Source organism: Giraffa tippelskirchi, chromosome 13 (assembly GCF_054371585.1).
Source record: "Giraffa tippelskirchi isolate mGirTip1 chromosome 13, T2T-mGirTip1v1.2.pri, whole genome shotgun sequence".
In the NCBI taxonomy this organism is placed as follows: Eukaryota; Metazoa; Chordata; class Mammalia; order Artiodactyla; family Giraffidae; genus Giraffa; species Giraffa tippelskirchi.
Genome location: NC_137287.1, coordinates 117,170,727 through 117,196,548, shown reverse-complemented (window position 1 = coordinate 117,196,548; position 25,822 = coordinate 117,170,727). Strand labels below are relative to the sequence as shown.

General features: G+C 38.4%; 1 protein-coding gene across 22 annotated transcripts in view; it reads right to left on the bottom strand.

Moving 5' to 3' along the window:
• The window catches only part of NCOA3 (nuclear receptor coactivator 3), a 122,810-nt gene that overhangs the window by 53,655 nt on the left and 43,333 nt on the right, over positions 1–25,822 (bottom strand). For 15 of the 22 annotated variants that reach the window (XM_081559068.1, XM_081559078.1, XM_081559067.1 and 12 more), the window contains exon 2: positions 4,466–4,547. The exons of the other annotated variants lie outside the window; for them this stretch is intronic. The gene's annotated coding sequence lies outside the window, so the exon portion shown is untranslated. The remainder of the gene's footprint in view (positions 1–4,465; positions 4,548–25,822) is intronic. 22 annotated transcript variants of the gene reach the window in all.

Here is a 25,822-nt window from a genome sequence, read left to right as displayed (position 1 = left end):
TGTATTGATGGGCATAAGGATTGAAGAATCAGTGGAACAGAATAAAGACCAGAAATAGATTCCGACTATATATATATAAATGGCTTCTCAGGTGGCTCACTGGTAAAGAATCCGCCTGCCAATGCCGAAGACACAGGTTTAATCCCTGGTTCAGGAAGATCTGCTACAGGAGGAAACAGAAACCTACTCGTTATCCTTGCCTGGAAAATTCCTTGGAGTAGCAAAGAGTCAGACACAACTAGCATGCACATGTACACACACACACACACACACGGAGTAGCAAAGGGTTGGACACAACTGAGCACGCATGTACACACACACACACAATTCAAAAGCAACACAATGGAAAAAGGAGTCTTCAACAAATAGCCATGGAACAGAATGTCAATGTTTTTAAAAACTTATCCTCAATCTTTTCTTCACACCACATGCAAATATTAAATCAAAATGGATCACAGACCTAAAGATAAAATTACAGAACTTCTACAAGAAAACAAAGGAGAAAAATCTTCAAAACCTCATTAATAGGCAGAGATCTCTTCACACACTAAGAAATGATTACTCCTAAGCAAAAAAAAAAAAGATTTTATTCAAAATGCCTATATTCTCAAAAAAAAAAAAAAAAAAAAAATCAAGAATATGAAAGGGAGACCAAAGACCAGAAGAAAATACTCTCAAAATATATCTGAAAAGAATTTGTACCCAGAAAAATGTAAGCCAAACAATAAGAAAACCATCCAATTTAAGAAACGCGCAAAATTTGAACAGACGTTTCATAAAGAGATGTAAGTGGAACTTGAACTCTCATAAACTGCAAGTGGAATATAAAATGGTACAGCCTCTTTAGAAAACAGTTTCAATTTCTTATAAAGATAAGCACACACTTAACATAAGACAATTACACTCCTAGGTATTAACTCAAGAGGGGAAAAAAGGCAAACAAAAACTTGCACTTAAATATTCCTAGAAGCTTTATTCATATAAGCCAAAAATAGGAAGCCCAATGGAATACTACTCAGCAATAAAAATAGATGACTGATAACTCAATAATGTGGATGCAGCTAAAAAAACACTAAGTAGAACTTATACAATATGAGAGTGGGGAAACAGGCTCTCTCACACATTGCTGGTGTGAATCCATATGGCATAATGCTTACGGAGTGTAATTAGACAACATCTAACAAAAACTACATACATTTACCCTCCAAACTAGTAATCTTTACTTCTAAGAAACAAAAACTACATACATTAACCCTCCAATCTAGTAATCTTTACTTCTAAGAATTTATCCTGAAGGTATATCCCCCAAAGAATATGAAAATATATTTTCACAAGGTTATTCGTTGCTGCATCATTTTAACTGCAAAATACTGGAAACAACCTAGGTAATACCCGTACATAGGAAACTGACTGAATAACCTATGGTATATGCACATAATGAAAACTATGCTGCTGCTGCTGCTCAGTCGTGTCCAACTCGTTGCCACTCTTTGGACTGTAGCCTGCCAGGCTCCTCTATCCATGAGATTTTTCAGGCAAGAACAGGCAAGAACACTGGAGTGGGTTGCCATTTCCTCCTCCAGGGGATCTTCCCAACCCAGTGATTGAACTTGCATCTCCTGCACTGCAGGAAGATTCTTTTACTGGTGAGCAGTTGAGGAAGGAAAAAAAAAAAAACCATACATATATCTGCTTGTTATTACAAAAAGAAAATACAAGAAAACACTCCAGAAAACACTGAAGGTGGCTTCCTCTGAGAAATGGGGAAAATGAGGGTGGAAAAAATACAGAAGGGAATGTGTATCTTTTGTGCAATTTTGACCTTTGAAAATGCATTCATATTCTACATAATCAAAATAAAACCAGAATCAGAATGAGGAGGAGCATTTTAAAACAAACTGAAACTCAAGCACACAAACCTCATTTCATTTCAAACAAATATCACAACTACATCATGCAGAAAGTAAGGGTGGGAAACAAAAACAGGGAGGGAAGGGAAGGTAGGATGAGGGTGGACCAATTCAAGTATTTTAATAATATAGTATTTTACACCTGAAAATCAACTGCTAACGCAACACTGTAAATCAACTACTAACCGCCAATAAAAAAATAAAAATAAAATATTTTATATACAAATATTTAAGTCAAAAAAATGAATATAGGATTTTCTCTCAGTCCTGGGCAAAACTGTATACAAATTCCTCACTCACTTTGTTTACTGCAATTAAATGGGCAAAGCAAATCTGAAATGATTTTAGATATATTATAGGATAGAGCAAATAAGTAAATGTACTGACAATGTTGGGAACCAAGGCTCTCGTGGTATAAAAACGGACATAAAAATATAAAGTGAGAGGTGCAAAGAAAAAACTCTGCAGATGTGGAGTGAAATTGGACCTACCGACATAAACACATGATTTATAAACTACGTAGATGCATGTTGCTCTGTACATGTGTACATGAACAAGTATGTTTATGTATGTACATGTATAAACATGCATTTATTTCCTAGCTGTGTCCACTGAAGGGGTCAAGAAAAGAAGACAATCTAGGAGCAACAAGGACACCTACCAAGGATCTTGGTCGCTGACACTATTTCCCGCAAGGACACAGGAGCATGATGAACAAGCTCCACTGGGAAGAGAATGAGAAAATGACCGCTTTGGAAGCACGACAGTGAAAAATTAGATCAGACAAGAATCATCAATGAATGCTAAATCTAGGGCAAACTGTGATGAGAATCATGGTGTTGGCATTGTCTCCCCCACCACTGCTTACTGCTTGCAAAAGAAGGGGGAGAAACTCTAACAGCAGAGAAATCAGGCAACACATTGGCCAAGTGATCACAATTAACATCCCAATGAGGGACAGAAGACATCCTGTGCCTCCAGAAGTTGTACATCTTTCTCGGGGTATCACATCACCAATGCAGTATCTCAGCCAAGAACACATAACCTCATTCTAATTCTGTTTCAAACAGAAAATGAAGAACATTCTAATAAGGGAGGGGAAGGGTTGCAGTCTTCAAAAATGTCAATGTCATATCATACAAAGAAGAGGCTGGGGAAATATTCCAGGAAAAAGGAGGCTAAAGAAAAATAATAACTACATGTAGTACCTGAGCTTAGACTGGTTTCCGTTACAAGAAGCAAGGGAAACTGCTGGGAGAGACTTTACTAGGTCAACTAACAAAACTGGAAGATGGACAACAGGTCTATATTAACATCCATTTATGAAGCTGATAACTATACAATGGTTATATGAGAGAATGACTCTATTCGTAGGAAATAAAGCAGAAGTATTAGAGGAAAGAAGCACATTCTATGTAACACAATCCTCAAATAGTTCAAAAAAGAGAAAGGAAAGAGTAAGAGCCCACATGAATGCAAACAATAAAACCAGAGAGTGAATCTGACTAAGGATATCTAGATAATTCTTTACACTCTATTTTTTTTAACTTTTGTAAAATGGAAATTTCCATATAAAGTCTTGTTTTTTAAGATAAATACTATGGAGATAGTTCTCTACTGTGTTCAGAATATAATGGGTGCATACCATAATTAACTGAAGGATTTTATTGGGAAACAGCAAAAGCTGAGGCTAGAGGCTTAGATAAAGTATCAGATAAAGGACTGTTTCAAATACAAGCGAGAGGAGTTTGTATTTTTTTTCTGTAAGCCAGGGAACAGTAGTACAAAGCTCACAACAGAAAAGAGGCTTGATTAAAGGGATATACTGAAGAAAATTTTCTAGCAAATTTTCAAGTGGGTTGAAACAGTATAGATAAGCAGTAAAGGGACATTTGGACAAACACAAGCATGAAATTACTGGGTCTTGGCCTAGGAAGCCAAGATTGGTAACAGAAAGACATGAAAATAGAAAACCAGATAAGGCGTGTTTACTAAAAATATCAAAGAGGGTAGGATTCAAAGATGACTCAGATTTCAAGCCCAGCCAACCAGGAGAATAATAATGTTACTAACTAAAGGAAATTTAACTACCTAAACAAGGCATAAGTGCTTTCATGGCTATCAGACACTTTTTTCATTCTCATTTTTCTTATTCTGGTGCAATAACAAAAGTTAGGAGGGGAGTCAGTTGAAATGTTACACACCAGCACAAGCAATCTGAGGAAACGAGCCTCCGCAAGGTGAAACAGTCAAAATAGGTGGAGCTGATTCCGATTTAAGTGCCATTAAATTATTCACACATAAGAAGAGGGCTGATGGCAGCATCTCATGTTAAACTGTAACACACTCCTTCCCTCCAAATTTATATTTGTATATAAAATATACATATATATTAACTTATCCCAAGATCCTTCATTCAACTAACAGTATCATTAAAGAGGACAACATAACATATAAAACAAGCTTAAGATGAAATCATAAAATCACGAAGTGGGTAGTATCTTCAGAGGGTGAAGTCAGAAAATTACAAAAGATCCAAAGTAAAACTGAATTACCTGGCTAACCAGTCAAATGTTCAAGTAGTTTATGTTTGTTTTTATTGGTCTCTGACTCCACTGTTCAGCAAGTATTTTGATCCTGAGGACAAAAACAAATAAAAAAAGGGTATTGATTTTTATTGCCCTTTCTTAATATAAATATTATTATTAGTCACACACAAGTTAACTTTTCCCACCTTTCCCATCCCTGGACATAAGAAACAAAAATAACAAAAAGTTATCAAGTATGAAGTCTCTTCCTAGGAATTTGAACTTGATGCCTTATTTTGCCATATATTACTACTTCTGTTTAAAAAAAAAAATTAGGCAGGGCATACACAGTACAATCCATCACAGTTTGTAAACATGGATAATGCAAAGTAGTGATGAAGGAGACCAGCTCCAAGTTCTGAAGAGTGATGAAACCAGGTGGGTAATCTGAACTTGGGATGTTCCCCCCAAGTCCAAAGGGAATGCCCAACAAATTAACAATTTAAAACAATATAAATATCCTGTAAGAAGCTAATTAAATCCTCAAGTCCAAAAAAGATAAATACCTACCAGATGGATGGATAAAGCAACCAAGGAAAAGGGAGAAAGAAAGAAAAAAAAGTACTGGATATATTCTTCCCCTCTAGGAAAGGGTACATCATTTCAGTTACCAACAAAAAATAATTTTAAACAGGAGACAGGTAAATGAAGGACAGTTCTTCAAAATAAACTTCAATAAATACGTGAACATATAGAATTGCAGACTTCTGCACTTGAGGAAATGTGGAGCAGGCTCTAGTGCAACAAAAAAGTGAGTCAATAAAAACATTCACCCTCACCTTACAATTTTCCAAATGTGGCAACGCACACTCTGCCTGCCGCTAACTCTAGAGCCATCTACAGATACAGCAACCATAGCTATGCCCTTAAGCTGACAGCATTCGTGCTGGAACTGGCAGGTCTGCTGAGCAAAGGGTGGAAGGGAAAATGGTATATTAACAAGTTCCAAGTAACAAACACACCACAGTCATGGCCAATCCACACAGTAGATAGGAAACAACCAACCACAATCTAGGTGCATGATGTGAAGGATCTGTTGCACCTCTGAAACTCAAATTAAAGGTCAGAAACGGGGGGATGAGGGTTGAGGGCAGAAGGATATCACATCATAACGTTGTTGACAAAGGGAGAAGAGGAAAATCTAGGTAATATATAAGTGGCATGCAATTAAAGTTATAAAAGGAACTGCTGAATCCAGTACCGTGTCTACTAATAATCACAGTAGTTTCCAGCTTATCACTGAGATAACGCCAAAAGTAAGTTAGTTCTTGGGCTGCATCTTCCAATCCACAATAGTACATATAGGTTGTCAGCATAATGGCTAAAGAGCAGAAGCTTCAGAGCCCACCAGATCTAGAATCAACCAACTCCCAGCTCTTTGACTTACTGGCCTGGTGCCCCTGGGTCAATGTAAGACATCTTTGAGCCTTAGATTTCTCATCTTAAAATGGGTATCACACCTCATAAGGTTCTTGTGACGATTAAGTGAAAATGCTTAAATTACTTACTAGTACATAGTATATACAAGCTCAATAAATAAAGACAATTATTAGCCAAACAAGACTATCTGACAAGTAGTATAACAAGAGTTTCCAAGCACACTGAAATAAAAAATAGGAGAAAACACAAACAACTTTGGTTTTTAAATGAATTGATGTTCCCTAGTAGCTCAGCTGGTAAAGAATCCTACTGCAATGCAGGAGACCCCGGTTCAATTCCTGGGTTGGGAATATCTGCTGGAGAAAGGATAGGCTACCCACTCCAGTATTCCTGGGCTTCCCTGATGGCTCAGCTGGGAAAGAATCCACTTGCAATGCAGGAGACCTGGGTTCGATCCCTGGGTTGGGAAGATCCCCTGGAGAAGGGAAAAGGCCACCCACTCCAGTATTCTGGCCTGGAGAATTCCGTGGACTGTATGTATAGTCCTTGGGGTCACAAAGAGTCAGACATGATTGAGCGACTTTAATTCATTAATTCATTCAATTCAATGTTTTATAACTTGAACTTTTATATTCAATTTAACTAGAGGACAGTGGAGAGGGAAAAGGTAGGCAAAAGTCCTGTAAAGATAGTTCAGGGTTTTCTGGCCCTACGTTTTAAATCAAATTTCATCTCAGAAATGGTTCTTTTGTACTTCCCTGGCAGTCTAGTGGCTAAGAATACACCTGCCAATGGAAGGAACATGGGTTCGATCCCTGGTCTGGGAAGATTCCACATGCCTCAGAGCAGCTCAGCCAGTACACAACTACTGAGCCTGAGCTCTAGAGCCCGCGAGCCTCAAACACAAGAGCAGACGCAGCAGTGAGAGGCTCACACACCGCAACCAAGAGGAGCCCCCGCTGACCACAGCTAGAGAAAGCCTGCGTGCAGCAATGAAGACCCACCGCAGCCAAGAATAAATAAATAAACATAATTTTTTAAAGAGAAATGGTTCTTTTGTTGTTGCTCCTTTTGAGGGGTAAGGGGGAGTTCATGGGGTGACATTAGTACCTAGAGAACAAGGGTGGGCAGGAAAAGGAATCTGAGTCAGAATGTACCTAATGACTGATCCAGGGAACAAGCACTGCTGCCTCATGTGAAAAGTTGGTGAGAGAGCCTACATTAATACTCAAGTATTGTTGTACTGCCGCTGAGAACAATCCAAAGGAGTACTGACACAGCCTATCTGTACCTCATAACCCCCAGAACGGAATGGAATACCATCTAAAAAGTTCTCCTCTCCCACGAAGTGTGCAGCTGGATTAGAGAGGCCCCCAAATAATCAGAGCAATAACTGGCTTGCCTACCAGCAAACTGCAAGGAGTAAGTAGCCTAAAAAGTACTATCTACCAAGATCCTGTCAAGCATGGAACCGCTGGGACACTGCAGTTGACTAGTCTAGAACCAAGATTTTGCAAAGGCAACAGTCAGAGCATCTTTCCTAGGACTGTATTTTTGTTGTTGTTGGTTAGTCACTAAGTTGTGTCTGACTCTTTCTGCGAGCGCATGGTCTGTAGCTGACCAGGCTCCTCTGTCTATGGGATTTCCCAGGCACTAATACTGGAATGGATTGAAACTTCCTTCTTCTAGGGATCTTCCTGACCCAGGGGTCGAACCCGTATATCCTGCATTGGCAGGTGGATTCTTTACCACTGAGCCACCAGGGAAGCCTCAATTTGTCTACTAGAATTATCATAAAGGTGACTGATGAGATCCACATTATCAAAACCTGCATCACTAGAAAGCTATTGGGGGCTTAGGGAGATCAAACTGAGCTTTGTTAATAACAGCTAGTCTGAGAAGATGTGCCAGAACAAAGAATCAAACTGGGGGAGGGGAGCTGAGAGGAAAATCCAAACTACATAACGCTGATGCTGGGAAACACCAACTGGACAAAGAGAGACCACTGAATATTATGAATGTGTTTTTCTTTTGCTATTGAGCACGGAAGGGGGCAAGGACTCTACTATCAATCATATTAAGCTCATTGTTCTCTCCATGCTGCTGCAGGCAGGGCTCCTAGGGACTCCCTCCGTGGTTTCCTGAAAATCATAGATGGAGATGGGGAACGACCATCTTTGGGAAAAGCCAGCTGTTGCCCACTCATCTTAAAAGCACTACACAATCAGTTTGTGCACCAATTAAACGTCCTGTTTACTTAAAGATTACATAATATTGGCGTAAAGAACATTTATTTTGCAGTTGAGATTACTTATCAAATAAATATATCCTTTGTCAAAACTGTTAACACCAGATTTTACTTACAACAATCAACTACAACCAATCTAATGAAAGGGAAAAGAAAGGATGTAAGTTTAATACCATAGGAAAGTTTTAAATTATACAAAAAGATGCTACTGTTTTTAAAGCTATATAAATGTCACAGAAAAAAGAATTTTCTCTTTAAAATTTATTAGTCCATTATTTCGTGTTCAAGTAAATAAGGAAAAATGTATTTGGTACCCAAGAGAATACTGGCAATACACTGATGACAAACTTTCAAAATTACCAGTCTTTCTAACAAGGGGAGAAGGAATTATTTCAAATTATAGCACATGCAAGCTTAGTAAAGTAAGGACAGGGTTAAAAAAAAAAAAATACTTCACATGTATTACCACCCAGCCTATGATGTATATTAGAAAAGACCAAATTGATTTATAATAACTTATTCTGAATAGTCATTTAATAAGTTATAATAAATGTTTAGTTCTATGTAGAATCAATCTGAAAATTTAAAAGAGGCAGTTAAAAACGCTTTAGTTTCAGAAAACCTAGGTTTTGGAAGTTCAGATTCATAAAGCGACCTTGGGGAAGGCATTTAATTCACTTAAATGTTTGCTCTGCACCTATCAGATGCCAGGTGCTGCACAGGCACTCAAAAGTATAAGCAAAATATGGTTCCTGCTATTAATTAGGAAAGGAGTAGCAGGTACAAACAGCCACTATAGTTTCTGAAATGAAAACTATGTTCACTCAGTAAGTATCTGCTGAGTATCAACCTGCTACACTCTGCCAGACACCAGGGATATAAGGAGGAACCAAAGATGAAGACAGAGTCTGATAATAGTGTTAAAGGAGGGAGAAGAGGACAGTCCTGCCTTTGTCACAGGATTGCTCTGGTCACTGTGAAGCACTATTTACATGTGAATGCAAGACAAATCCAGAACCATTTACCTCATTCAAGAAAAAGGGGGGGGGAGGAATTATTAACAAACTTTGAATGTACCGATAATTTCTGCAATTATTCTCCATAGTTAGAAATGAAATGCCATTTGAGTTTCTTAATAAAAAAGACAAAGGCGAAGAAGAAAAAAAAAAACTTTTGTAAAACATTAAGCATTTGCGTAAAAATCATAAGAGACATAGGAAACATTAATGGAGTATATAAAGGTTACTGAATATGAAAGCTATTTTTAACTCAACACATTCAGGAAATCATGCCATATATTTTGCTTACACTACGATACTATCCACTGATGAACAATGACAGTAAATACAACCATTCTGCATTTTTTAATTGCCTTGAGATTAAGGAGAAAACTAAAAAGCCCAGTTGGCAGACCAGTTTGTTAACAAGCTCCCTGTCCCTGGCTGAGCTGTGCTGCAATGACATGGTTGCTGAAAAGGCAGGAAGCCAGCCACTTGCTGGTGCTTGTTCTGCTTCTCTCCCCCCCCCTCCTGGAAAAACCGCATGCGGTGCTGCACGATCACACAAAATAAATACAGGAAAGGGGGTAGGAGGGGTTGGGTGGAGAGGTGAGCTGAAGCTCTGGGCTCCACCAGTGGAAGGCGTTCCACAAGAATTGCTACAGGGTCAAAAGTTTACAGTGGTTTCAATTTCACCTTTTAGCAGCCAATCAGGAAACGGGGACTGAACGCTGACCCTCAGGCTGCAAATGAACATTAACTCATTGGCTACCAGGATTGTATGTATTCCTTTTCTCGTAAGGCGTTCCTTTCTCCTTAGGGGGGAATGGGAGGCATGGGAAGGTGGCAGCAGAGGCGACGGCAAAGAACATTTTAAGTTCAAGGTGACAATTTTATTGAAGACTATGTATTTTAAACAGGTATTTGAGTGGAGAAAAATGATCGAGTCATTTTCCTTGAAATTCTCCTGTAGTACCTAACAAACCAATTATTAATGTTGGTACTGAGACAAAGAGTGAACTTAGGCAAGTTACGGATAGATTTATCTCCATGAGGCTGCAATTTTAAGAACAAGTTACAATATGATCACAGATAATGCTGATTATGTTTCCAGTAAATAATAACTCAGACGTTGAAGCCATTAAAGTATTTATCTAATCCCAATTTTTTATTTGCATAGGTTCTCTACCTCCTCTCCTAATCATTAATAAACATGCAACATGCTTGTACTTTTCATAGTGTACATCTACCAAAATGCAGGTACAGCTCCTAAGGTTTAAGCTTTCTTTTTCTGTGTTTCTCTTCTAAAACAGTTCAGTACACACAAGTGACTTCCTTACAAAATAAACTCAAGAGTGAACCCCTCGGCAATAGATGCGACTGAGCTCCAAGTTTTGGTTTTTTTATGTAAATTTCTCCCGAATGTAGAAAACATTAGCAAACTAATCCATGAAATACTCTTTTCTACATATAACACTGAACAAGGTTAAAATAAAGATCTGTACAACACAAACCTTAACTATCCTACATTTAAAAACTAGATTTCTTTGACATGATAAAAGTGAGAGCTATATTAACTGCTCTATCATAATGATCAGTTAAACAGTAAAGAAGCAACTGTGTGAATTCGTAATTAGACTATTTCTCATAAATACAATAGGCAGTCGAATTTTAGCAGTCTTGCTGACTTAATCTTAAGTTATATTTGTAAGTCCCTGTAGGTACTACCACTACGTAAGAAAATGATTCCATGCAGGATATTAGTTTTCTTATCCAAACCAACACAGTAACATCACAGTCATTTCTGAACACCCAAAGATAAACTATATACTGAAGTATCTCTCTTTATACATGATTACTAAAGGGCCCCAAAATAAATTCATAGTGTATAAATTTTCCACAGTAATTTAATGTAGCTATATATTAAATTTATAGCTTAATTTTTTAATATAAATAATATATTAAATATAATACTAAATTGTATTTAATGTAGCTAAATAGTAAATAAGCTTGATGCTAACATACAGAACTTTGTTTTTATTCAGCATTAAAACAAGTTAATTTTCTAGTAACAACTCCCAAACCTTCATGATTTAGGTTTATGCACATTTGTCCATTAATAAAATAGTCTTTACTTTTAAAATCTAGGTTGTTGTTTGTTTGTTTTTTAACATGGCTTACAGAAGCTTTTTTAATGTATTAAATTGGAATAGTCTTCTGTGTATCTTCTTTTTACAAGATGGCCTCATTCTCAAAGAAAATGGATGCGATAAAATTTTACATCAAGTCAGCATGTTAGCAAGAAGCTTTTTGTGTGTTCTGAATTTGATTAATACAAGCCAAGGTCACTTCCTGAAAGATGCCTACCATTGCAGCTGCAGGCAAACTAGGCTCCAGTGTAAAGCTGGGGGAAGGGAACGGGCAATGGCATTTATTACCACTGAGAAGGGCTTCCACCTCCACCAGCAGCAATTAAAGGAGGGGGCAAAGGAGATCCCAGAATTCTTGGCATCTAAAGATTAAAATATCTGCACTCCTTAATATTTAAAAACAGAAATTTAATCAATATATAATACTATACTCATGTCAAAATTACAAAGATATCCTCAGTACATATACTATACAAATCATTTAATACCAAACACTGAAGTAAACTTAGCATTCAACGCAATACGACCTGTACTTGCTATGCAAAACGCCTGCAAAGGCAGATACAGCCCTGGAAGAAATAGAATCAAGAGATTCAAATTTCTCTTATCTAAAACCAACAGTGGCCTAAACATCATAAAAGCAGAAACCCAAAACAAAAGCCTGTATCACAAAATGTTTACAAAAGTTTTGTACTGAAATCCAATTCATTTTTCTTATCAACATGAACACAAATATTATGTCCGTGCTCAGAAACATCATCAATATACACATTATCAGCAACCAGAACTAACCTTCTCCCTGAAGAATAATGGCAAAATTTAATTGAGCCGTTACTATGTACAGCTGGGAAACTATACAAAGTACATCACCTGTCCTCTCTGAGTTCCATATACATTTCGACTGGATAAAATATTAGGCAGAGTCAAGGAAATCTACACACTAATTATTTTCTCTATATATAACTGGAAAAATTACATTGACTTTGTGTCTAATTTTTCTTACCCACCAAATGGAAGATATGCCTGAACCAAGATATTCCAGGGAGATATCAACAGCAACATGCTTTTAATGGTTGTATAATAAAAGAAAAACCTGGTCCTTTTTTCAATTGTCAACATGTTCAAAGCCATTATATTTCTACTTTCTACATAAATTGAGAATATAATTTTTCCCTCCCTTATGCTCCCCATCCTTTCATTCTAACTTCAACAACAAAAATAAAATATTACATGCACAAGTTCAAACAAATTGATGCTGTTTTAAATTTCAATGACTGGCAAGAAAAAGCTATTATTTAATTGGCACAGAGTATTCTGTATACGTAAAGGGCTTTTTAAAATCATCTTAGAAAAAGGAAGGAGCAAACCAAGCAAAAAAAATAGTGAGTCGTCCTGAATCCAGATAATCTAGTAGCTGGGCCTGGCAAAGGAAGGCATTCAGAAGAATTCAATGAGACCTAATCACATGCCTTTGCGATGGAACAAACTCTAAAAATGAAATAGAGTAAATTAGCTATTTATATACCTTCTCCCCAGGACAGGGGAATAAATTTTTCCTCAATTTCTCCTATCCTCAATATATTATTTCTTTCCATCACACAAGTTACTCCAAAAATAACTCAGAACAAAGCACAGAGTTAAACAGTAGGTAGCTAGCTTCTTGTCACAAACCAATCCGGGCATGGAAGGTGCAGTTTTCCCCAGCATCTCCAACCAAATCATTCTTCTCCGCTGGTTTTATCCAAATACCCAAAGCACTCTGCATTTGGAAAATAAGACTGACTAAATGGGGTACAGCAGTCAGTGGTCTCGTTCTCCTCCCACACTAATGCAGCTTCTGTGTCAACAATGGGACCTAAAGAGAAACGCTGGCCATTAAACAAGCAAGATGCCCACAGTGCACGTCTCCTTGCTCTGTCAAAGCGGTTCACAGACATAAGCCTGTGAATCACACTCTAAGATTCACAGAACAAGTGTTTTTTGTTTTTGTTTTTTTAATTCAAATGTTTTCTATGGTTTCAAACTGGATGGACTGGCTATCTGGTAATTGAAAATTTTGTTTAAAAAATATGTATACTATACAAAATGATATTATTCATCAGTAATAACGTAGCTGGGCTGCCAATAGGAAATGGTTTGATCTCAGGAGTCAGAAAGATCCCCCGAAGAAGGAAATGGAAACCCACTCCAGTATTCTTGCCTGGGATGGGCAGAGGAGCATGACAGGCTGCAGTCCATGGGGTCACAAAGAGTCAGATACAACTCAGCAACTGAACCACACAAAATAATATAGCTATGCCATATGCTGATTCTCTGAAAAGCACATTAGACTATAAGCCTCAACCGTACCTTTCAAGTGAAAAAGCTAATATGCTGTCACTACATTCACTTCACAATGTTTGCTGAAATTATATTCTACAAGACTGCTATTCCAGGTTCTGTGGATACAAAGGTAAACAAGACAGGAGGCCCTGACAGAAGCCCTTAAATTCAAAGCGCCTGATTCCTGAGCACAGGAAGCTGCTCAGAGGAGTTCAAAAAGACTGAAGCACTTGCCTATGAGATAAAAGAAACCCTAAAGATGTACAAAGGATAAAAATCACAGAGTTAACATTTTACTGGATATTAACAATACACAAGATATTTCCAAAAGGCATTTCCAGAAAGTGATTAAGTGCCATAAAGGAAATAAACAGGGTGATACAATACAGAAGAGGAGAGACATAGGAAAAGAGAAGTAATTTCAGGTCAGGGAAGAGCTCTGAAGATGCAACATTTAATCTGAGAGCTGAAAGGAACCAACCATGCAAAGAGAGCTCCAGGCAGATAGCAGACAGGACTGTATATAATAGTCTAATAGATAATGAAATTTATTGGGGGGTGGGGGAGACCCACAGTGCACAGCATGCAGGACCTTAGTTCCCCAACCAGTGATTAACCCAGGCCCTTAGCAGCGAATGCTCAGAATCCTAACCACTGGACCACCACGGAATTCCCATGAAATTAACAATTATTAATGATAATGAAATTGATTAAGCCCAATAGACTCAATCTTCCACTTCTAGTCTGGAACCCATGCTACAGGCCAATGGGAACTTGAAAATTCTGTGCTAGTAACCTATTTCAATTTAAAATTTAGGTTTAATAAAAATTCATGAGAGAATGGTACTTAAAGCCAGGACACAACATAACTTTCTAGAAAGAATTATTAGTAATAGACAGGATAAAGAAGTATTACTAAAAAAAAAAAAAAAAGAAGAAGTATTACTAAAAACAATGCTTATTCAATAGATTTAGAGGAAAAAAACAGATTCAAATCCCAGCTCTCCTAATAACAACATTACCGCCACCACCCATTACTTCCTCTATAAATTAAGGATAACATCTCTCACCCTACCTATCTCCAGGGGCAGTTATGAATGTCTGAGATCCTTACTGCCACCATCACTGTCAGGAAAAGCCATGTTTCTTAGTGGAAAAAACATACAGTCCATCCACTGATTAAGGGAGACTCCCATGGCCTCACACTTGAATGCACTTGTTATTTAGATCCAGCTTCTTAGAATACTGCATGTATCTGGCTCCCCAACTTCACAGCAAATTATAGACTATTAGAAGCAATAAACTATTTATTAACAAGAAAGTACAGCTAACTGGCAGGCAAAAGATAGCGAAGGAAAATAGGAAAAAAAGGTTTTACAAAGACTCTTAGAAGTGGCCTAGACTCACTCAAACAAAGACTCTTAGAAGTGGCCTAGACTCACTCAACCTAATGAGAATCATTCCTATTCAATTCAAGAGGTAGAAAAGGTGTCACACACAGCCAAAAAAAAATTAAATAATGTTCCTAACGTCCTGAACCGTTTAAGAAAAGAGTAAATACACTTACCACACTGCTTGAAAGAGAGACGTTTGAATACACGTAAAGATTTCAATATCTGAGGGTTAATTTTTTTTTTTTAAACAAGCTTTGTGCCTTCATGGTTGTTGCTGGGGAGGGGCAAGGTTGTTTTGGTTGTGGTGACAGCAATACAATAGAACAGTTACACAAGTAGCTGTAGAAGTCCCAGCAGGAGGTTATAGATAAAGAGGGAAGCCTAGGGAACTTTGGGAGACCACTCTAGGTTAATGATGGCTCAAGAAACATTGTGGAATGAAGCAGGCTTGCTTAACTATAAAGCAGGAGATACAGTCCAAGGTCATTAAATGAAAGAAACCTGTTACCACCCCTCTGCTGATTTGAATAAGCACTACTGTCAGTCCTAGTTTGACCTCAGAAGGTCACTCTCCTGCCCAATATGAAGGAGGAGCTCTTGATGTAAGACTAACATCTACTCAAAGAATGAGAAAGAAGGTGGTCTTCCCCTCTCTCTTTCCTTTGATTATAAACATGTAGCCCTCAGGGTAGAACCCCTCACCTGTCAGCTTGCATCTCTCACAAGCATCCTATATTAATAAACACCTCTAGACCATCACTTTGCCTCTTGCCGAATTCCTTCTGCACTGAAACACAAAGAACCTGAGCCTCATCAAGTCCAGACACCAGATGAATGATTCTAATCTAAAAACCGTGGGTTCAAGTCCCAATCAGAGGTACACGGTTTCAGTGGGATCTTCTTAGTTCCTGACCCGCACTTCGGCACTGGAAGCATGGAGTCCTAACCACTGGATCGCCACGGAATTCATAATACTGTTTTTTTAAATGAAAGGAGAAAACAAATATACCAAAATGTTAACATTTGAAGAATGTGAATGAAGGGTACCCAGGGAGTCTTAATCATGTAACTTCTAGGTTAAGTCCCAAATTAAGAAGAAATAAAAAATAAAACGTAAATAAAAGACTGGGAGAAAATATTTGCAGTGTATAAATAGACAAGGAATAAAAACCCACAATATACAGGAGCTCTCACAAATCAGTAAGAAAAGACAACATAAGAGGGAAAATGGGAAAACAAATCAGGCAGCTCACGGTAGTACAGATGGTCAATAAAACAGTAAAACAAGCACAATTCTTCCAAGGATTAGGGAACTGTAAAATAAAAACAATAAAAGAAAATAATTTTTACCAGTTGGCAAAAATTAGTAATTCTAAGCAAGTATCCTTTAGATTCAGTAAGCCCATCACTAGAAACATAGCACAAGTGTATCAAGATATAAAAGATCTGTATACAAGGACATTTAATATAACATTGTATAAAAGAGCGAAAAAAAAAAGAAGGAGAGATATATAGAGGAATTGGGAACTCTAATTTGAGCTTTAATTTGATGCAAGCTCTTTGAGATATTCCACAGCATGTTTTGTCCCCAGTAACTGACACATGATAGGCACTGTATTTGTAGAATTAATGGATTAATGGCTAAAGAAAGGACACTCAAAAATGGTAATTATATAGCCACTGAAACAAACACAGATCTATGAAAATAATCACCTAAAAAGATGTCTATGAAACAACTTAAAAAATTGCAGGCAACATATGATTGTTTTCAAGTATGAGAACATGTCTACCTAGATACATATGCTTAATACTTGGGCTAAGTTAGATATCAAGCCCCCTTTCTCCTTTACCAATTTAAACAAAAAACTGAAGACAAATCACAGATGGAGAAAATATTTGCAAAACATTTATCAGATAAAGGACTTGTATTCAAAAATATACAAAGAACTCTTAAATAACAGTAACAGTAAGAAACAACCAATATATGAAAACAACACAGTTTTAAAATGACAAAATATCTAAATACCTCACCAAAGAATCAGGTCTCCCGCACTGCAGGCAGATTCTTTACTGTCTGAGACACCAGGGAAGCCCCAAGGAAGATATACAGATGGCAAATAAGCATATGAAAAGATGCTCAACGTCATATCTTCGAGGTATTACAAATTAAAACAACAAGATACCACCACACATCTACTAAAATGGCTAAAATCTAAAAAACTGACAGTAATAAATGCTGATGACAATAGGGAGCAAAAGGAACTCTCACTTCTACGGGAATGCAAAATGGTACAGCCACCTTAGAAAACAGTTGGCACTTTCTTACAAAACTAAACAATGTCTTACTATATGATTCAACAATCACACTTCTAGGTATTTAAATACCCAACTGACTCAAAAGTATGTTCATACAGAAACCTACACAAAAATATTTATAGCAGCTTTATTTATAACTGCCCGAAATTGAAAGGAACCAAGATGTTCTTCAATAGGTGAATGGAGAGACTGCAGTGTACAACGGAATATTATTCAGCAATAAAAAGAAATGAACAGTCAAGCCAAAAAAGACACGTAGGAACCATAAATACACATTGGTAAGTAAAGAAAGCCAGTCTGAAAAGGCTACATACCATATGATTCCAACTATATGACACTCTGCAAAAGCCGAAACTATAGGAACCACAGGTTGAAGACAAGGCGAGGAGGACGAATTAGGTGAAGTGCAGGTAACTTTCAGAGGTAGAACTATTCTGTATGATACGGTAATAGTGGGTACATAACATTATGCTTTTGTCAGAAAGAACTATAAACACAAAGTAAATCTGACTATAAACTCATTATATGGATTTTAGGTGATATTATATTGGTATATTAATTATGACAAATGGATCACGTACCACACTGAAAGATGAACTCCTCAGGTCAGCAGGTGCCCAATATGCTACGGGAGATCAATGGAGAAATAACTCCAGAAAGAATGAAGAGACAGAGCCAAAGCAAAACAACACTCAGTTATGGATGTCTCTGGTGATGGAAGTAAAGTCCGATGCTGTAAAGAGCAATATTGCATAGGAACCTGAAATGTTAGGTCCATGAATCAAGACAAATTGGAAGTGGTCAAACAGGAGATGACAAGAGTGAACATGTACATTTTGGGAATCAGTGAACTAAAATGGACTGGAATGGGTGAATTTAACTCAAATGACCATTATATCTACTACTGTGGGCAAGAATCCCTTAGAAGAAATAGAGTAGCCATCATGGTCAACAAGAGAGTCCGAAATCCGGTACTTGGATCCAATCTCAAAAATGACAGAATGACCTCTGTTCATTCAAAGCAAACCATTCAATATCACAGTAATCCAAGCCTATGCCCCAACCAGTAATGCTGAAGAAGCTGAAGTTGAACGGTTCTATGAAGACCTACAAGACCTTCTAGAACTAACACCCAAAACAGATGTCCTTTTCATTATATGGGACTGGAATGCAAAAGTAGGAAGTCAAGAAACACCTGGAGAAACAGGCAAATTTGGCCTTGGAGTACAGAATGAAGCAGGGTAAAGGCTAATAGAGTTTTGCAAGAGAACGCACTGGTCATAGCAAGCACCCTCTTCCAACAATACAAGAGAAGACTCTACACATGGACATCACCAGATGGTCAACACCGAAATCAGACTGATTATATTCTTTGCAGTCAAAGATGGAGAAGTTCTATAGTCAGCAAAAACAAGACTGGGAGCTGACTGTGGCTCAGGCCATGAACTCCTTATTGCCAAATTCAAACTTAAATTCAAGAAAGTAGGGAAAACCACTAGACCATTCAGGTATGATCTAAATCAAATCCCTTATGATTATACAGTGGAACTGAAAACTAGATTCAACAGATTAGAATTGATAGACAAAGTGTCTGAAGAACTATGGATGGAGGTTCGTGACACTGTACAGGAGGCAGGGATCAAGACCATCGCCAAGGAAAAGAAATGCAAAAAGGCCAAATGGTTGTCTGAGGAGGTCTTACAAATAGCTGTGAACAGGAGAGAAGCAAAACAAAGGAAGCAAAGGAAAAGCAAAGGAAAAAGGAAAGATATACCCATTTGAATGCAGAGTTCCAAAGAATAGCAAGGAGAGATAAGAAAGCCTTCCTCAGTGATCAATGCAAAGAAATAGAGGAAAACAATACAACGGAAAAGACTAGAGATCTCTTCAAGAAAATTAAAGATACCAAGGGGACATTTCATGCAAAGATGGGCACAATAAAGGACAGAAATGGTACAGACTTAACAGAAGCATAAGATATTAAGAAGAGGTGGCAAGAATACACAGAAGAACTGTACAAAAAAGATCTTCACGACCCAGATAATCACAAGGTGTGATCACTCATCTAGAGCCTGACATCCTCGAATGCTAAGTCAAGTGGGGTTTAGGTAGCATCACTACGAACAGTTAGTGGAGGTGATGGAATTCCAGTTGAGCCATTTCAAATCCTAAAAGATGATCCTGTGAAAGTGCTGCACTCAGTATGCCAGCAAATTTGGAAAACTCGGCAGTGGCCAGTGGACTCGAAAAGGTCAGTTTTCATTCCAACCACAAAGAAAGGAAATGCCAAAGAATGCTCAAACTACCGCACAATTGCACTCATCTCACATGCTAGTAAAGTAATGCTCAAAATTCTCCAAGCCAGGCTTCAACAGTAGGTGAACCATGAACTTCCAGATGTTCCAACTGGCTTCAGAAGAGCCAGAGGAACCAGAGATCAAATTGCCAACATCTGCTGGACCATCAAAAGAGCAAGAGAGTTCTAGAAAAATAATCTACTTCTGCTTTCTTCACTATGCCAAAGCCTTTGACTGTGTGGATCACAATAAACTGTGAAAAATTCTGAAAGAGATGCGAATACGAGACCACCTGACCAGTCTCTCGAGAAATCTGTATGCAGGTCAGGAAGCAACAGTTAGAACTGGACATGGAACAACAGACTGGTTCCAAATAGGAAAAGGAGTACATCAAGGCTGTGTATTGTCACCCTGCTTAGTTAACTTATATGCAGAGTACATCACGAGAAACGCTGGGCTGGATAAAGCACAAGATTGCCTGGAGAAATATCAGTAACCTCAGACAAGCAGATGACACCACCCTTATGCCAGAAAGTGAAGAACTAAAGAGCCTCTTGATGAAAGTGAAAGAGGAGAGTGAAAAAGTTGGCTTAAAACTCAACATTCAGAAAATTACGATCTTGGCATCTGGCCCCATCACTTCATGGGAAAGAGATGGGCAAACAGTGGAAACAGTGTCAGACTTTATTTTGGGGGGCTCCAAAATCACTGTAGATGGTGACTGCAGTCATGAAATTAAAAGACACTTACTCCTTGGAAGGAAAGTTATGACCAACCTAGACAGCATATTAAAATGCAGAGACATCACTTTGCAGACAAATGTCCACCTAGTGAACGCTATAGTTTTTCCAGTAGTCATGTATGGGTATGAGTTGGACTATAAAAAAAGCTAAGTGCCGAAGACTTGATGCTTTTGAGCTATGCTGTTGGAGAAGACTCTTGAGAGTCCCTTGGACTGCAAGGAGAACCAATCAGTCCATCCCACAGGAAATCAGTCCTGAATATTCATTGGAAGGACTGAAACTCCAATACTTTGGCCACCTGACGCAAAAAGCCGACTCACTGAAAAGACCCTGAAGCTGGGAAAGGTTGAAGGCAGGAGGTAAAGGGGACAACAAGGATGAGATGGTTGGATGGCATCACCGACTCGATGGACATGAGTTTGAGCAAACTCCAGGAGATGGTGAAGGTGTACAAGGAAGCCTGGCATGTTGCAGTCCATGGGGATGCAAAGAGTCAGGCACAATTAAGCAACTGAAAAACAGTAACAGGGAAACAAGGTGGGGGCAGAGAGGAATGGGGGTGGAGAAACATATGAGAACTCTGTACTATCTGCTCAATTTTTCTGTAAATCTAAAAGTATTTTAAAAATTAGCCTTATTTTAAATCATGAGAACCATAAAGAAATATGCTACTTTACCAAGTGGATATCTAACAAAAAAACCAAGTTCTGAAATATGGGTTATTTTTTTATAACTGAGTTGTATAAAACTTTCAAAAATAAGGTTGTAGAACTTCTTCACATACCCTCACTTCTATAATGCTACCCAATGTTCCCAAAAGGAAAAGTAAAATGAAAATTTTTCAGTGAAGACTTAATGTAATCTCTGGGTCACAATCCAAACATGTTAGTTCAACAATAAATTCAAGCTTGCTTCAATAACAAATTTAAACTTAGTTTCAATAGGAAAGATTTTCCTTTAAAATTCTCATACAATTGTCCTAAATCTTCACAACATCATCTGCTTTTTTAAAAAACTTTTTAAATTTTCTCCACCAAAATCATTTACCAAATGCCTACAACATATCAAGCTGAATATGTTGTGACAACAGCTTTTGCCTTGTCAAGAAAGTTTACCTGATTTTCTAATGAAAAGCTCCTCCCAACATATATATATATTTTTTGAGGTCTATTAAGTAGCAGTTCAGTCACTCAGTCGAGTCGGTCTCTGCGACCCCATGAACCTCAGCACGCCAGGCTTCCCTGTCCATCACCAACTCCCAGAGATTACCCAAACTCATGTCCATCGAGTCAGTGATGTCATCCAACCATCTCATCCTCTGTCATCCCCTTCACCTCCTGCCTTCAATCTTTCCCAGCATCAGGGTCTTTTCAAATGAGTCAGCTCTTCCCATCAGGTGGCCAAAGTACTGGAGTTTCAGCTTCAACATCAGTCCTTCCAATGAACACCCAGGACTGATCTCCTTTTGGATGGACTGGCTGGATCTCCTTGCAGTCCAAGGGACTCTCAAGAGTCTTCTCTAACACCACAGTTCAAAGGTATCAATTCTTCGGCACTCAGCTTTCTTTATAGTCCAACTCTCACATCCATACATGATTACTGGAAAAACCATAACCTTGACTAGATGGACCTTTGTCAACAAAGTAATGTCTCTGCTTTTTAATATGCTGTCTAGGTTGGTCATAACTTTCCTTCCAAGGAGTAAGCGTCTTTTAATTTCATGACTGCAGTCACCATCTGCAGTGATTTTGGAGCCCCCAAAAATCAAGTCTGACACTGTTTCCACCGTTTCCCCATCTATTTGCCATGAAGTGATGGGACCGGATGCCATGATCTTCGTTTTTTGAATGCTGAGGTTTAAGCCAGCTTTTTCACTTTTATCAAGAGGCTCTTTAGTTCCTCTTTGTTTCTGCCATAAGAGTGGTGTCATCTGCATATCTGAGGTTATTGATATTTCTCCCAGTAATTTTGATTCCAGGTTATGCTTCATCCAGCCCGGCATTTCCCATGATGAACTCTGCAGTGAAGTTAAATTAGCAGGGTGACAATATACAGCCTTGATGTACTCCTTTCCCAATTTGAAACCAGTCCATTGTTCCATGTCCAGTTCTAACTGTTGCTTCTGGGCCTGCATACATACTTCTCAGGAGGCAGGTGAGGTGGTTGGGTATTCCCATCTCTTTTTCCACAGAATTTTCCACAGTTTGTTGTGATCCACAAAATCAAAGGCTTTGGCATAGTCAATGAAGCAGAAGTAGATGTTTTTCTGGAATTCTCTTGCTTTTTCTAAGATCCAATAGATGTTGGCGATTTGATCTCTGGTTCCTCTGCCTTTTCTAAATCCAGCTTGAACATGTGGAAGTTCACTATTCACGTACTGTTGAAGCCTCACTTGGAGAATTTTGAGCATTACTTGGCTAGCGTGTGAGATGAGTGCAATTGTGCAGTAATTTGAACATTCTTTGACATTGCCTTTCTTTGGGATTGGAATGAAAACTGACCTTTTTCAGTCCTGTGGCCACGGCTGAGTTTTCCAAATTTGCTGGCATATTGAGTGCAGCACTTTCACAGCATCATCTTTTAGGATTTGAAATAGCTCAGCTGGAATTCCATCACCTCCACTAGCTTTGCTCATAGTGATGCTTCCAAAGGCCCACTTGACTTCACATTCCAGGATGTCTGGCTCTAGGTGAGTGATCACACCATCGTGGTTACCTGGGTCATGAAGATATCTTTTTTGTATAGTTCTTGTCTGAAGGTGGGACCTGGCCATCTATAATTTAAGCATTCAAGTGATTCTGATATGCTCTGAAGTTTGAGAATCACTGCTGTTTAAAACAGCATGACCTAGGGCATAAGCTTCAGCACACAGGAGTTAATCAACTCCTAACAAGAGGGGACACACTGAGCTAACCCTCCCTTCCGACTGCCTAGAACAGTGCTTCTCAAACGCTAGGAAGGAGAATCACCTGTGGGGAGAGATGCTCTTAAAAGTTCATGTCCTGTTCACCTCCTTCATTCCATGGTATCATTATAGTTTTTGGTATGTCTGAAATCTATCCATTTCCTTCTAACCTCATTACTACTACCCTTTAGTAGTTCAGGTAGCACGTTTTTCCTGGATTACTCCAAAAGTCTACCTTAATTCTAAACATTTCTCCTTGTATTATAGGATCCAGCCACACTAAATAAAATAACTTACTGTTTCCCAGAGAACAACCCAACTACTCCAAGTCTTTTTGGCCAAGCTGCTCCCAGCTAGACTGCTATTCTACTGACCCATCGGTTCAGTAGCTCAGTCATGTCCAACTCTGCGACCCCACGGACTGCAGCACACCAGGCCTCCTTGTCCATCACCAACTCCCAGAGCTTGCTCATGTCCATCAAGTCGACGATGCCATCCAATCATCTCATCTCTGTCGTCCCCTTCTCCTGCCTTCAATCTTTCCCAGCATCAGGGTCTTTTCCAATGAGTCAGTTCTTTGCATCAGGTGGCCAAAGTATTGGAGTTTCAGCTTCAACATCAGTCCTTCCAATCAATACCCAGGACTGATCTCCTTTAGGATGGTGGACTGGTTGGATCTCCTTGCAATCCAAGGGACTCTCAAGAGTCTTCTCCAACACCACAGTTCAAAAGCATCAATTCTTCAGCGCTCAGCTTTCTTTACAGTCAAACTCTCATATCCATACATGACTACTGGAAAAACTCACAGCTTTGACTAGACGGGACCTTTGTCGACAAAGTAACGTCTCTGCTTTTTAATATGCTGTCTAGGTTGGTCATAGCTTTCCTTCCAAAGAGCAAGTGTCTTAATTTCATGGCTGCAGTCACCATCAGCAGTGATTTTGGAGCCCAAAAAAAGTCTATCACTGTTTCCACTGTTTCCCCATCTCTTTCCCTTGAGGTGATGGGACCAGATGCCATGATCTTAGTTTTCTGAATGTTGAGTTTTAAGCCAACTCATTCACTCTCCTCTTTCACTTTCATCAAGAGGCTCTTTAGTTCTTCGCTTTCTGCCATAAGGGAGGTGTTATCTGCATATCTGAGGTTATTGATATTTCTCCCGGCAATCTTGATACTGTCACTCACCTTCAACTTACACCGTGTAACAGCTCCTCCTGAAAGCTTACCCAGCCGCTTCAACTTTGTCTCTTTCAGCCTATTCTACCAACCCCAAATTAGGTGATACACTCCCCTCCACTAAGCTTGGTAACTAACAACTGGGAACATCCCTATTTTGCTTTTCACCTGGTAACTTGCCTCTCTTATTGCCCTTCTACCTTTTGAAGGCAGAGTCCACATCTCTACATTGTTTCAGTCAGTGCCTAAAACACAGCAGACACACAAAATTTTGTTCATGAATGAGGGTAGAAAAGATACATTCAAGTAAATACGTATAGATGCTCAGAGATCTTAGAGGAATCATTCCCCAAGAAGAGGTCAAACACCTAGAAGTTGCTTACCAATATATAAGAAGGTTTTACAAGAGTTCCCTGGTGGCCCAGTGGTTAGGCTTCTGGGCTTTCACTTCCATGGCCTGGGTTCAATCCCTGATCGGGGAATATCCACAAGCCGCATGGCCTGGCCAAAAAATTAATAAAAGTTTTACATAAAAGCTTGTAACATTTGAGAACTATCTGAAGAAGATATTCTACTACTATACAGAAGATTATCTTTTTGGTTATAAGCACAAGTGAAAATAATGGAAAGCACTATTGAAAAATAAGAATAACTCTGCCATCAAATAATCTATGGTACTGATATAAATCTCTTGGACTCAAGAGGTTAAACTATTAATTAAAAGATGCCAACACAGCTACTACAGTTTCTGGAATTTAAAACACACACACTTATGACTTAATATCATGCTATAAAACAGCAAATGTCTTCAGTTTTCTGTTCCAGGAATGATGTTTGGAATTCCGCCAAACACAGAGAAGAACTTCTGGCTCCTACATGTGACGGAACTAGCCTGCCCAGAAAGGATGAAATCATGTATAATATGGTAGAGAGCTCTGGCATAAAATGACAAATTTAAAGTAAGCAGAAAACAAGAAGGTAGTAAAGATTAGAAACTCTGGATATAGACCAGCCTGTCCAGTTAAGGGTCTCACCCTAAAACGGACAAAAAGAATACCTTAAGGCACTGTGAGAATTATGAAAATTATATAAAACATTTAAAATACTCAGATTCTGACACATGTATTTAGTGTTCAATAAGTGGTAGCTATTGACATTATTATTGCTTTATGACAGAAGCATCTTAGAAAGCAAAGATCCAGGTAGCAAAAGCTATATTCTGAGAGTTCAGGCTTTTCCTATTACTTATTGTTTCTCATTCCCAAAGCTTCTTTTCTAACATGAATACTGTACTTCTTTAAACTGCCTCCCCCCAACAATACTAATTTACTTTTTATAAACTGTATTTTCTTTTAGAAGAACAGAAAATTTTGTTATAAAGTATTTCAAATTCTC